Source organism: Pseudonaja textilis, chromosome 6 (genome assembly GCF_049901715.1).
Source record: "Pseudonaja textilis isolate UNSWEBS1 chromosome 6, rPseTex1.2, whole genome shotgun sequence".
Taxonomy (NCBI): Eukaryota; Metazoa; Chordata; class Lepidosauria; order Squamata; family Elapidae; genus Pseudonaja; species Pseudonaja textilis.
Window position 1 is genome coordinate 26,496,618 of NC_141995.1, and position 14,031 is coordinate 26,510,648.

Consider the following 14,031-nt stretch of genomic DNA (forward strand, 5'->3'; position numbering starts at 1 on the left):
CCCTCCCCACACAGAACTTACTCCCTCCTAAGCTGGTCCCTCTCACCAGCCAGCCAGACTCACCCCCTCATATCCGACTCTCATTCTGGATGAAGAACACCAAACATCCAACACCACACACTAGCTACTCCCAGGTCTTTACATTTAGAACAGACTTCAAATGATTCTGGATCCTTAGTCCTCCTCTAGCATAAGCACCACTGTCCCCTCCATTTCACTTCAGGTGGTCACACTGCTTTCAATTTCTTTCCGAGTCTCTCATGAAAGCCACTGGGCATTTGCCATGGCTTCAAGCCAACCACTACGGCTTTGGTTTTAGGTCTTACCAAATCTTTCCCAAGGACCACTGAGCTCTGGCCATAGTCTTGCGCTGTCTGCTGACTTATAGTCCCCTTGCAAGGGTCACTGGCCCTATTGCAGAGGCTTCGATCACCAGCCACCAATTCCAACATTCTCCACTTGCCAGCCATGGTCTCCAGACCCTGTTGTCAGAGTTGCAGCATGGCCACTTGGCCTCCGCAGCCCTTGCAGGTCTCTTCTCTTAGCCTTTCATTGCGACCATATTACCCTCAGCCTCACTTGCAGGCTGTACTCTGAATCCCAGAAGCAAATACCACTGCCATTGCCCTCGGTATTCATTACCCTCAGTCTCAATTGTGGGACTTCATTCTACACTTCCACCCTATGGAAAGCTCTAGCCTTCATTCAAAAATATCAAAAAGTTATTAGATGAAATAGTTTCCCTCATCAAAACATAGAGAAGAACAATTGCCCCTTTCCATCAATGTATTTTGAGGGTGACAAAAGGGAGAAAGAGTACAAGCAGATTTTATTAGCAATGCAACCTGGAAGAATAACTTATAGTGACATTTCAGTTTATGGAAATGGAGGCAAATTGGCTAGATGTACTTGTTACAACAAGGTACAAATCTCTTGTATTAAAAACTAATGTTTTGCAAAGACTATTACACTATGTTGATTAATACCTTTGCAGGATAATACGGCATATTTTTAAAGCAATGTGAGTTCTTTCTTTTCACTGATTGTGCTACAAGTCATGCAAATTGTCTAATTCAGATAAATGATTCTTGTACTGCTCCCCAGTACTCATTAATCAATAATTTTGCATCTCAATAATTTGTATTCCACTTTGTTATATTTAGAATCAATTGGCATTACCAGGCATGCTTTCAAATCTGCTTTCCCCCTCCTTATTGTCATTCCTACATGATTCTCAAAAGCATTTAGCCTATTGCTCAAGCCCAGAACTTGAGAATGTCTTCAACAAATCACAGCTCAGCCTATATCAGATAGAACTTAAGCAAATGGAACATCATCAGATCAACATCAAAAGAAAACCAGTCAAAAATACCACTCACAGCGGATAACAGCCTTCCAGCACTCCCAAGAATCCATAAACAGAAAAAAATGAAAAGAAATATTAACAGGCAGGACACAAACACACATTCATAGTTCATGAATTTCCCCGTATGTATTTATATGCATTTGTCTGCAGTTTTTGAAATCTTCACTGAGATTAATATACTTAATGTAGATGGAATGGGAGGATTACTTTGGGGATCTATAGTAAATGATAAAAAGCCAAGAACTTTATGTCAGCAGACTTCATTGTTGGTGAAATGCTTTCTCTACAAATGTTGTGAGAGATCCATCACTCCGTTTAAGTATAGCACCATCTAAGAGCCCATCTCCAGCCTTAGATGAATGAAATAAAAGGTAAAAGGTGCGGGGGGGGGACAGGATAAATTGACCAAAGAGAAAATTGGGGCTCATAGACAGAAAGAATGCACATTAACAAAAATAAGAGTTCAAAAGATTTAATTTTTAAGTATATTACTATATAATAAAGCATAGTATAATAAAACCTGATTTTAGAGGATTCCCCTTTTAGCAGACCATAAATAGAGTAAAATTCCCCAGTAAAATCACATCTTAACATTAATACTAGGAGAGACAAGATTTGACTTCAACATGAAATACTTCAGTCAACACTGAATATTGAACAATACCTTAACTTGGCTGAGCAGTTGAAAAACATTGTTCAATCATTTATTTATTCATGAGGCTCAATGTGGGTTTTTAGCTAAAAGAGTTAAAGGATAATAAAAGAAATGTGCTGAACATTTTGGAATACATAGTAACAAAAGTCATGTTTATTTTTATAGCTGTACTGTATGTACATCTTGAATGGATGAGCTATAGAATAATTGGAAACTTCAACTACCCTGATATCTGCTGAATAACTAACCAGCTAAGAATGGAAAGCTGAACAGTTTTTTTAAAAAAATGGCTGACAATTTGATTTTTCAGATTGAAGAAAAAACAAGGACATCAGTTACACTGGATCTAATTGCTCAATTGATTGTTTCAATTGAGGCATCTCAGGAGAAAACACCCACTTTATTATGAAATTCAGTGTAACTGGAGGTCAAAAACCTAAGAGAAATCAGAAATTTTGGACTTCAGGGAGGTAGATTTTAATGAATTCGAGTGAAAGGTGGACAGTACAACATGTTTGAAGTTCCTATAGGATAAACTTGTCAAAGACAGAAGGGAGACCTTGAAAAATGAGATAATGAAAATATAGGAGTATGCAATCCCTACAAGAAGAAAAATATGAGTAAAGCTTCAAGAGGCCTGTATGAGTTAATAACAAGCTTACTGACAGGCAGAGAAACACAAAGAAGCTATACAGGAAATGGAAGCAGAGGATGATGACTAAAGAGCAACACATAAACTGGTAGCTTGAGTCTATAGGGATGGTGATAGGAACCCTAATACACAGCATGAGATCAGTCTGGTGATGAATACAAAGTTAAACCTCAATTTATTGGAGCTTGATGCAACAAACTCTACAATGATTTATATAATTTGTGTAATGATGTCAGTGTTGAAATGATGTTAATCCTCATAATCCTGCTTTTCAATTTGGTAAGCAATCCTGAAAGTCAGATCTCCCTCTACCACAGGGGTGTCAAACTCGATTTCATTGAGGGCTGCATCAGGGTTGTGTTTGACGTCAGGGGATTGGCCACGGGGTGTGGTCAGGGGCATGGTCAACTCAGCGTCATTTGTTGAGGCTCCATTTTCAGCCATGGCAGCCTCCTGCAGCCCTCTGCCAGCAATAACAGCTCCCTGAGCTTTGTTTTCGCTGGCAGAGGCACCACAAGCCAGTTCTGTTCCCAGGGAAGCCACGCGGACCAGATCTCATCACCCTGCAGGCCAGATCCAGCCCATAGTCCTTGAGTTTGACACCCCTGCTCTACCAATTAATGTTTTAAAAAGATGTTTTAGTATAATAAGAAGGGTTTGGGTGGATGTTATCCGAAATAAAAGAAGAATCAAGGTGGCTGTTCAGCTGTTGAACAGGAATTTAGGAAAACAAGAAAAGTGAACGTACTTCTCACCTTTTTTGCATCTGTCTTCTCTTAGAGGAAAACACTTATTCCCCTGTTTGAGGGTCTGTTAATATAGTATGTTTCTCCATAAAGCAACTTGCTCCCATTGAATCACTCATTACACAGTTCAGTGAAGCAGCCACCTAGGATGGGATCCTTTTGTGCATCACTTCCATTAGTTCTGCCTCAGATGACATCTATAATTATCTAAATGGTAATTTCAGCTGTTTAAATTTAAAGCATCTTAAGAATCTTTTTTATCTTTTTTTTTTAAAGATTTCTTCTAACCACACATTCTAATTGCACAGCAAAACAACAGAATAGCATTGTCTCCAGCAAGGACAGGCCATTTTTTTATGATTAGTGGGAACACACATACTGTATTTATGTTGTTTTATAAAAACTTCATCAGACAAGTGACGTAATGACACTAACAAGGGAAAGACAAGGCAGGACTTTCAGCCTGATTATTTTGTGAGTGGATTTTAATGTCTGTGGTACTTATTTCTAAGAAAAGACTCATAGCACTGATTTGTGAAATGATTATTGGTTTTCATAGCCTTTTTTATTTCATCTATATTTTCTTTTCTCTAGCTTTGTGTCTCATCTCTTCTTTCTCATTTTTGTCAGTTATCTAGACACTCTACACTCTCTACAAAATTTTATCTTGTACGGTATCATTGCCTACCAACGTTTCCTTCACTGTGAATAATACTCACTCTCCAGTCTCTGCTGCCTTATAAAATTATTGCATGTTTAAAATCTAGAGACCTGTCAAGCATGTCAGCTTTATGACATGGAGCAAGCCTCTCATCCAGGCTGCTGAGTTGCCTGGCAACCATTTCTCACTTCTCTGATGAGTCATTTGCCTGTTGCCAAGCCTTGCTGAGGTAAGCAGAACCCATCAGGAAACAACTGCAGAGCAGTGACTCTGGCTCAGCTTGGTTTATTAATTATTAACAAGAAGTTGGGAAGTAAAGGATACCTGGGAGGGCAGGACTCTGAAAAGGTAGAGGAATACAAAAAAAAAAATAATCCATCAAAGTGAGTGTTTCAAGGAATTTTGCTTTTTTGTACAACAATAGTCTTTCTGCTAGACTGAGAAAAATCTCTGAAATGGCCTAGAGAATAAGTTTCCACTGAAATAATTTGTAGCTCAGGGTTGAAATGAGGGGTCCTTAGTGCTCTCTGAGTCTGGTTATTTTCTTGCAGATGTTTTATAACCCATCACCAATGGATTTGGATCCCATCGTTATGATTAGAAGAGTGCATACCTTTTGTAATACATGGGAAAAACCCATTTGAGAAAAATCCACTTAGGGTTAGGGTTAGCTCTACATGAATTCACAGAGTAAAATGGACGCCATTGGACTACCCCACCCTTGCCGTGGGTGACATTGAGTTTGCCATGCTCACCCAGTCACATGGCCACTTAGCCACGCCCACATAACCAATAGTGGTAAATTTTGAATCCCACCACTGGTACAGTGTGTTGAATGAGAGGAGCCCTGTGGGTCAGGGAAGGTGCATGGGTACAGGAAGTGGATGGTGCAGTGTGACCACAGAAGAGCTGAAGGAGGAAACTTACCCGATCAACTGCCTTTCCCTGCCAGCTTTTGACTTTCTGGGGAAGACAACCAGTAACCACCAAAATCGTGATCATGTAATGGCAGGACTATCGGGACAGCCAGAACTCTCAGGACTGCTCAAAACCACCATTAATTCAGTAATGTCATGATTTGGAATGGTCTCTGACTGAATGATCTTAAGTTAAAGGCTGCCTATTTATCCCCTGGACTTATTGGAATATACAGAAATATTTCACTCTGTGCAGTGAAAAGTCTGATCTTATGCACATTTATTTTTAACATTTTAGAACATTGTATTTTAAAATTAAATTCTACTGATCTCAGCAAAATTTATCTCCTTGTATGATGGTCTGAATTTCAGCTTTAGCTTGCACTAAAGAGTTGGAGTATTTTCCCAATGAGTTACTCAACATTGGCAATACTTTATTCACTCTTTTTTCATGATGTATCTACATGACATCCTTAACATATTATCTTCCTTTATTCTATGCTTTGACAATTTTTTTAGATTACACAAAACATACTCCTTGGAAGGGAAAAAAACACAAATGAGTATTTTTAAAAAGTCTAGGGTATATTTGTGAAGTTAGATATCAATAAGTGATACTGACTTATTGTCAATTTTTTTTCTCTAAATTTCAACTATCTTTTTTGTCAACATCTTGTTTCTTTTGCAGTTTATGTTAAAACATTATTATGACAAATGTTATTTTGTATAAATTAAAAACATTTTACACCTAGAATTTTTCAGTAAATCTCATATTTATTTCTGTATTTTGCTCAGAACATTTAAAACATTTTAACATTATTGAAGCAAAACTAGCTGACAAACTGCACTCAATGTGTGGCCCCTAATGGAACTACATCTACATGGAGGAAAGTAACAGCAAGATACCCCAAGGGTACAAGTGGGGTACTAGTAAATATCTTCATAAATGATTCAGATGATGGGATGGAAGGAGGACTCATCAAATTTGCTGATGACACTAAACTGGCAGCAATAGCCAACACCCCAGAAGGTAAGTTTAAGATCCAGATCAATTTTGACAGACTCGAACACTGAATTAACCCTACAAAATAAAATTAACTGTAGAGAAAAATAAAGTCGTACACTAGGAAAGAAAAACCAAAAGTACAGGTACAGATTAGGTGAAACCTGGCTCAATAGTAATTGTGAGAGTGATCTTTAAATTTGGATTTAAATATGAGCTAGCAGTGTGCAGCAGCAGCCACGACAATGCAATCCTATGATGCATCAACAGAGGGATAGAATCAAGATCATGTGAAGCACTAATACCACTTTACAATGTCTTAGTAAGATCACACCTGGAATAATGCATCCAGTTTTGGTCACCACATCATAAAAAGAATGTTGAGACTTCCAAAAAAAAGTGCAAAGAAAAGCAGCAAAGATGATTAGGGATCTGGAAACTAAAACATGAATGGTTGCAGGAATTGGAATGGGTAGTTTAGTAAAAAGAAGGACCCATAGAGATGATTGCAGTTCCAAAGCACTGGAAACAAGACAAGAAACAACAGATAGAAACTAATCAAAGAGAGATCCAAACCTAGAACTAAGGAGAAATTTCCTGACAGTGAGAACCATCAACCAGTGGAACAGCTTGCCTTCAGTTGGTGGTGCTCCTTCACTGGAGGCTTTTAAAAAGAGACCCTAACCTGATTGTAATGATATATATGGCCTTCTGCTTGAGCAGAAGTTGGACTAGAAGTGATCCAAGGTCCCGTCTAATTCTGATATTTTATGTTTTATGTTCTAATTATATAATGATGTCCAAAGAACTGGAATCCATCAAGCTTGGCACTAGCCTAGCAATATTCCTCTTTTCATTTTATCTAGCATATTATCTTTGGGCAGTTGAAGTGGTGACCTACACGCTCTTCTGTCTAGATTCTCAACACACAAAACATGTTTTAAAAAACAAAATACTTCAAGGCTAGGATAACTCGCTCTTGAGGGAGTTTGCCTTCCAGTCTTCCCTTTTCCCCCACAGTAGCACAGACTCCATAGCACCCAACCCTCACTTCCTTGAATTTTTTAAGTGTAGAACTGTTTCCCTATACATCTGCCCGTTATAAAAATGTATGGCTAGCTTTTTAATAAATAATTTAATAGCAGCAGAGATAAAATTATTTTCCAATCTCTGATAAAACATTTGAATTGCTGTTGTACTCTTAGGGATACAGAAGAGGCCTAATTAACTTGAACTGTTTTCCTTCTGGCAAACGGAAGAAACAGCATTTATGCATTTCAACTAATTATCTTGTTCGGTGGTCTGATTGTCTATTCGCTGCTTATAAGACTTGGTGACGTTGGAAAATATATAAGACTTTGCTTCCTTGATGGCTGATAACAAACTGCTGTTTGTTAAATCTTTAAGGCCCTCATAAAACTAAGCTGTGTTAGTATCCAAAAGCATCATAATCTGCATAAAATAGAACAAGTTAGTTCCCCATTAATTGTGTAGATCTAGATTTTATAAATGCTTAATTTATAATGCTTAATTTTATAAATGCTTAATTTTTGTACAAATAATAAGCAAGAGAGGGAGGGACTAAGATGAACTCTTGTTTCAGCCCCTTGGCACTTATGATTGAAGAATTGTCCAGCAGATTTGTAAGTAAGTTACAGTTTTGTATTAGTATAGAGTTTATATATGTAACAACAAGCATTTATCAGTGATACAGTTCTTAAGTTTCTCCCATAAATAACATCTTACATGAAGTAAGTTATATTCGATGTACTTCTTAGGTAAGATCTTTTTAAGGAATCATGATAAAAGCTCAGTACAATTGTTTTTAAATTGGAGATGCCAGCAGGTGGAGATGTTGCACACAATTTTCCAGGTTTTAGCAGGCAAGTCTTCTGTCTCTGAAAGTATGACAGTTGGTAGATGTGTCTGGCAAATAAAGTAACATTAGCAACTTCGGAGAATTCCTCTTTTCTATAGTAAATTATTACAGAAAATTATACCTAACGCTTTGTGGATTTGATATGCAGAGTAAGTTTGATGTTACCTATAACTGAGCCAACATAAAATATTGAATCATGGTCTCCTGAACAAACTGTAAATTCACATACAATACAAGAATTGAACTTAGTGTAAAATCTACCAGATCCAGACCGCAAATAAGAATCAGAATCAGAACAGAAGGGACCTTTGAAGTCTTCTAACCCCAAGTGGATATTAATTAATTATTTCCTTCATTCCTTTTATATGATCATTCATCTTACAACAGTGTCTCTGGGCAGCTAACAATATTAAAAATTCAATAAGAATCAAGAACAGTAAAATTACATATACAAATAGTGGTAGCCAAGTGTCATGCCCCTGGTGGAGACTGACTCTAAGGGATAGGAGAAACAGCCAACAGGGAGTGGAAGTGTGGCTCTGGAGATTGTGGAGGAGGCTGGGGAAGGGCAGAGGCTGGCTGAGCAGTCAGAGGAGGACCCAGGCCCATCCCCTATCCATTCTAGGGCATGCAGAGAGGAGAGGATAAGGGAGAAACGTAGTCTCCTCAGGAGGAGAGGGCCTTGATCCTCTTCATGGGATGCAGGTGTGAGAACTGCATAAGTCTGGACCTGCGTACTGGCAAATGCTGGAAACAAAGTGTGTTTTATTTTGGTCTGAAGTTATCTTGGTTGGCGTCCTTCCAACAGCATGTGCCTTGATATCTCCTTGAATTTGGTAAATGCTTCTCTTGTTCCGTTGTGGAAATTTCATCACTGAAGTTGGTTTGGTTTTTTATTTCACCTCTATCTGCTCATTAAATTTGGACTGTATTGCTTTCTTTTGAAGACTATTTTTGAGTACGTTTTATCTCCAACTGAGTATTATTGAACAGGGGGACCAAACTGGAGGCATTAAAGGACATTTATTTACGTTTTGGATTTTGTTACATTTGTGTTGCACTCTGGGTCATCACACCAACACCACTCCCATCTCAGGCTCATTGACTGCCTGACTTTTACATCCAGAACAAGTCCTTTTTTAAAGGAACACACTAGGGCCAGCCAGGCTTTATGGGATATGGTGCTCTAGAAGGCAGGTATGCCATTAATGAAAGCATGGAATGTTCTGTTTCTCTTTTCTGTTATCTATGGGTTGTCTTGATCTGTGCAGCTGAAATTTGATAGCTCTATTTGGTGTACCATTAAAATACAAATCACAGATAAGGTTAGGTTAAGACAAAGAGCTGTAGCTACATCTAAACCCATTGTTTATACTGTCTTATTTGATTTGGCCATAGTTCCCCTTCTATTCCTCTAAGTCGTTAATTAAGATATTGAAGAGTACTGCGCCTAAGGCAGAACATTATGGCACCCCACTGCTTCCTTCCTTCCACGTAGACTTAGACCCATTAAGGACTACTCGTTGAGTATGGTTTGTCAGCCAGTTGCGAGTCTATCTCGGGGTGGTGCTATCTATTCCACTTTTTTCTAGCTTATTAAGAAGAAGGTTGTGGTCTACATTGTTGAATGCCTTACTGAAATCTAAATATATTACGTCCACGGTATTTTGCTGGTCTACTAATTTAGTCACTGGGTTGAAGAATGAAATAAGATTGGTTTGGCATGATCTGTTCTTAACAAACCCATGCTGACTGCTAGTTATTACTTTACTTGTTTCTAGATGTTGGCAGATCTGTTTTTTTATTATCTTTTCCAGTATCTTCCCGGGTATTGATATTAGGCTGATTGGTCTGTAGTTTCCTGGGTCTGTTTATTTTCCTTTTTTGAAGATGGGAACCACATCAGCTCTTTTCCAGTCCTCTGGTAGTTCACTGGTACTTCAGGATTTTTGAAAGATATGGGTACAGTGGTTCTGAGATGACCTCTGCTAGCTCCTTTAAAACTCTGGGGTGTAATCTATCAAGCCCTGGTGATTTGTGTTCATCAAGATCAGACAGATGTTCTCTTACTATTTTTTGTGCTTATTTTAATTTTTATTTCTGGCCTGTTATGTTTTTGGTGGGTTGAGCTATAGTTTCTTTTTGCATGAAGACAGATGCAAAGAATGAGTTAAGCAGTTCTGCTTTCTCTCTGTTGCCTGTTACTTCCTTGCCATCTTCTCTCTTTAGTGGACCGACTGTTTCCTTGATTTTTTTCTTGTTATTTATATGTTGGAAGGAACTTTTTTTATTATCTTTGACTTTTGTTGCAAGTCTTTGTTCGTTCTGAGCCTTTGATATCCTGACTTTGTCTTTCCAGATTCTGGCTATCTGCTGATATTCTGCCTTAGTTGTATGTCCTTCTTTCCATTTTTTGGACTTGTCCTTTTTTTCTTTCAATTTGCCAGAGATCTTTGTGCAGCCATGCTGGTTTCTTCTTGTGCTAGTGAATATAGGTAGTCCTTGACTTACGATCACAATTGGGCCCAGAAGTTATGTTGCTAAGCGAGACATTTTAAAGTGAGTTTTGCCCCATTTTATGACATTTCTTGCCACAGTTGTTAAATAAATCACTGTAGTTGTTAAGTTAATAACACAGTTGTTAACTGAATTTGGCTTCCTTATTGACTTCACTTGTCAGAAGGTCACAAAAGGTGATTACAAGATCTTGGGACACTGCAACCATCATAAATATGAGCGTTACCAAGCGTTTGAATTTTGCTCATGTGGCCCTAGGGAATGCTGCAATGCAGAGGTGGTATTCAGCATGTTCTGACTGTTTCTGGAGAACCAGTAGTGGAAATTTTGAGTAGTTCAGAGAACCGGCAAATACCACCTCTGACTGACCTGCCCCCATCTATTCTCTGCCTCCTAAGTCCCAGCTGATCGGCTGTGTCTTCTTTTGTTGGCCTGCACAGGAGAACAGAGCTGGAAAGCTGGTTAGTGGGGTGGAGAGGGAATGCGGATTTTACAGTATCCTTCCCCTGGAGTGGGGTGGAAATGGGGATTTTACAGTATCCTTCCCATGCTACAGCCAACAAGCCATGCCATGCCTAACAAGCCATGCCCACAGAACCGGTAGTAAAAACATTTGAATCCAAGTACTGCTGCAATGGTCATAAGGGTAAAAACGTTTGTAAGTCACCTTTTCAGTGCCATTGCTAACTTTGAATGGTCACTAAATGAACTATTGTATGTCAAAGACTACTTGTATGTGGCATTTGAAAGGAACTTTATAGTGTATGATTATATAACTATTATTATAACTAAACAATGAGGTAGTATGTCAGCAGATCAACCACTACTTCACCATATCTCCTTTTCTTTGAAAAGGATTTTTAGTGTTTCCAGAACATGGTCAACTCTCTGCTTTAGAAATAAATATTTTGGTTTACAAATTGCAGAATGGCAACTTTAATATTCACTGAAGTTCCAGTGGTAGTGGGGCATGTCTACAAAGAGAAGAAAGCAATTAGATGTGAGGAAATGGAGTTTCACACAAATATGACTTTATATCCGGCAATAAGAAAGGCCTGGAAAACTGCTGATTGACTAGGTTACGGAACAAAAGTAAGGTTTTTTTAATGAATTAGCATGTCTTTTAATCATATTTATAGTAACCTGTTTCACATTTTTATGTGGGTTTTGTTCACAAGAATAAGCTCTGGATAATCTTGGCTTCAATAGTCTATCCTTAAAGAAAAAGCAGATCAAAACATGTGCCAGGGTAATATTGTAAGTTTATTTGTTCTTCAACCAAAGGTTAATCTTCTAGAAATGACATAATTTTCATAAACACCCATTAATCTTTCCAGGAACATTTGATAAATGAGTCAGTAAGTGGATGAGTCATACTTATCAACTACCAGATGCCCTTGTTAGTGTTAAGTAAAATATGAATTTCGCAACCTCCTCAATAAGTTTGAAAACCCCTGGAAATGGAGGGCCTTTGAATCCACCACTCTTGCCCATCTGAGCCTTAACAAGTTTCAATCACCAGAAAAGGATCATTTGATCAGTCAGGCTGGGGATATACTGTATAACTGGCATGTTGATGATGCCATGATGACTGTGAAGAAATGTTCCCTTGGCCTTGGGAATGGTGAAGGATTGACTGAACCATTGTGTGTGTGTGTGCGTGTGCGTGTGTGTGCGCATTTGTGTGTGCGCACACGTGTGTGTACTTTTAGAAAAAATTACTAGGTTTCAGAAAGAGGAAAGTGTGAGAAAAAAGCTCAAATAACATCACCTTGATTGTTTGACAGACAACAGAGCATACAGAAATGACAGGTTTTCAAGATTCTGTTATTCCACCCTGCAACCATAAATAGCATCTCTGCTGTTCCTTACCTACTTTAAAGGGCTGGTGCTGGCAGAAGACTCCCCTAATGTATTTAGCAACCTTATGTAGATAATAAACTGAAACTAGAAAAGCATCAAGCTTTGCAAAAATCTTTAGAACAAAACTGACTGATCTGTCTCCTCAAAAACCAGATCCAATCTTGACTTCTGTCATCTATCTGCTATTTCTAGGGATCTTTTCCTCTTATTTTTGCCTTTACATTATGTATTAAAAATTAGTGCTTCCAATGAGCAGTCTGGTTTGTCTAGAATTAAATTGTTTGCTGTTCATGTATTTCTATGTGTCTTTAAATACCGTATATATTTTCCAGCATAATTATTCAAAAGCATCATTTTAATTTATTTAGTCTTTCTGATAGTGCACTTATCATATGTTTCAACTGAGAAAACCATAGTCTTAACAAGACGTACCTTTGTTGTCAAGTTGATGTTTCTGTATTTTAATATCAATTGTTGCATAAAAGCATTTAGAGCTGTCTGTAGAACTCAAGAGAAAGAGAATAAACATTATCAAATTACTAGGTTTTATCAAATATCTCTTTTGAGTAAGTTCAAATTTAAGGCTTCCAGAAAGGTTTCCATAACACTAAAATGATGTCACTATACACTATATAAATTAACATAACTATCTTAACTTTTACATGTAACTTCTTTTGGAGTACTTCTTTCCAGAGGAAATGTGGACAGTCACTGCTAAATCAGAGTCACAGGGCTGACTCACAGAGTCACATTGAGGTTTTATTGTACTTGCAGTTCTTATTTGGTCAATTAATTGATTTAACTGGTTATAGAGATCAATTGGGATCTTTCTCCATTTTGTTCCTGTGGAGCAGATTCAATATATGATTTCTAGCACTTTTTTTCAGTTAGTGTGTTAGTGGATATCAAACTTTATGGTAACAAGTCATGGCTTGCTTGATCACAGCATATTAAACCATAGTACACTGGATTTACACATCTTAGAAAAAAAATCAATGAAGCCATATTGGCTTCCCCAAAATTCTGTACTGTATATTAGCCAAAAGAAATTAGGCTACTATTGTATGTAAATCTGCCCAGTGTACTTCATAGTACGCTTGTTATGTGAGTCAAGACCAAGGGACAATTAAATGAATTATGGGCAAACAGTTTGAATGAATGGACCTTCTATTCTACAAAATAAATGTGGCAGGACTGTTCAGATTTCATTCTGTTTGTAGGCATACAATGATTTTACAAATTAGTAAAGACATGAAATACATTTGTTGGCACTCTTGCAGTTCTATTTCCTGACACATTTTATAGTACAAAGACTATACAACAGTTTATTTTTCTATCTCTCTGCTAAAATTGACTATTAAAGGCTTACCATAAGAGTTCTTAGAATGCATATTTATATATAAATAAATAGCCAGGATATCTGATACGGTATTTTAAAAAAGTATTTAAAAAAACCCTACCTACTAACTTGCATTTAAACTTCACCAGCATTGCTACATGTCTTTACAAAAGGGGAGGCAACACCGATGTGTGGCCCAGATTTATCGGTATTTATTTCTCGCATTGGGAGCGAGCTATCCGTCGTTATCCGCGCGGCTCATGGAAGGCCACAAGGCGCACAAGGGTTTGATCGGGGAACAGAGTCGTCCTCGCGCCGAAACAGATCCCGAAAAGCGCGGCGGCGTTGGGAAAGCAACACTGCCCGGCGGCGCTGGGACTCAGGAGCAGCCACGACTTCTGTTAGGGAAGCGTCCGCTTTCGGCGCTGCGCGA

At 38.1% G+C, this 14,031-nt stretch overlaps 1 long non-coding RNA gene across 2 annotated transcripts in view; it reads right to left on the minus strand.

Annotated features, from left to right (window-relative positions):
- The window catches only part of LOC148125424 (uncharacterized), a 36,205-nt gene extending 22,181 nt beyond the window's left edge, over positions 1-14,024 (minus strand). The window contains exons 1-2 of one of the 2 annotated variants that reach the window (XR_015744105.1): positions 13,724-14,024; positions 12,692-12,757 (exon numbers count right to left, since the gene is read on the minus strand). This is a non-coding gene — a long non-coding RNA (uncharacterized LOC148125424). Of the gene's footprint in view, positions 1-12,691; positions 12,766-13,723 lie in introns of both variants that reach the window. The other variant, XR_015744106.1, reaches the window with a different exon arrangement.
- Positions 14,025-14,031: the final 7 nt, after the last annotated feature.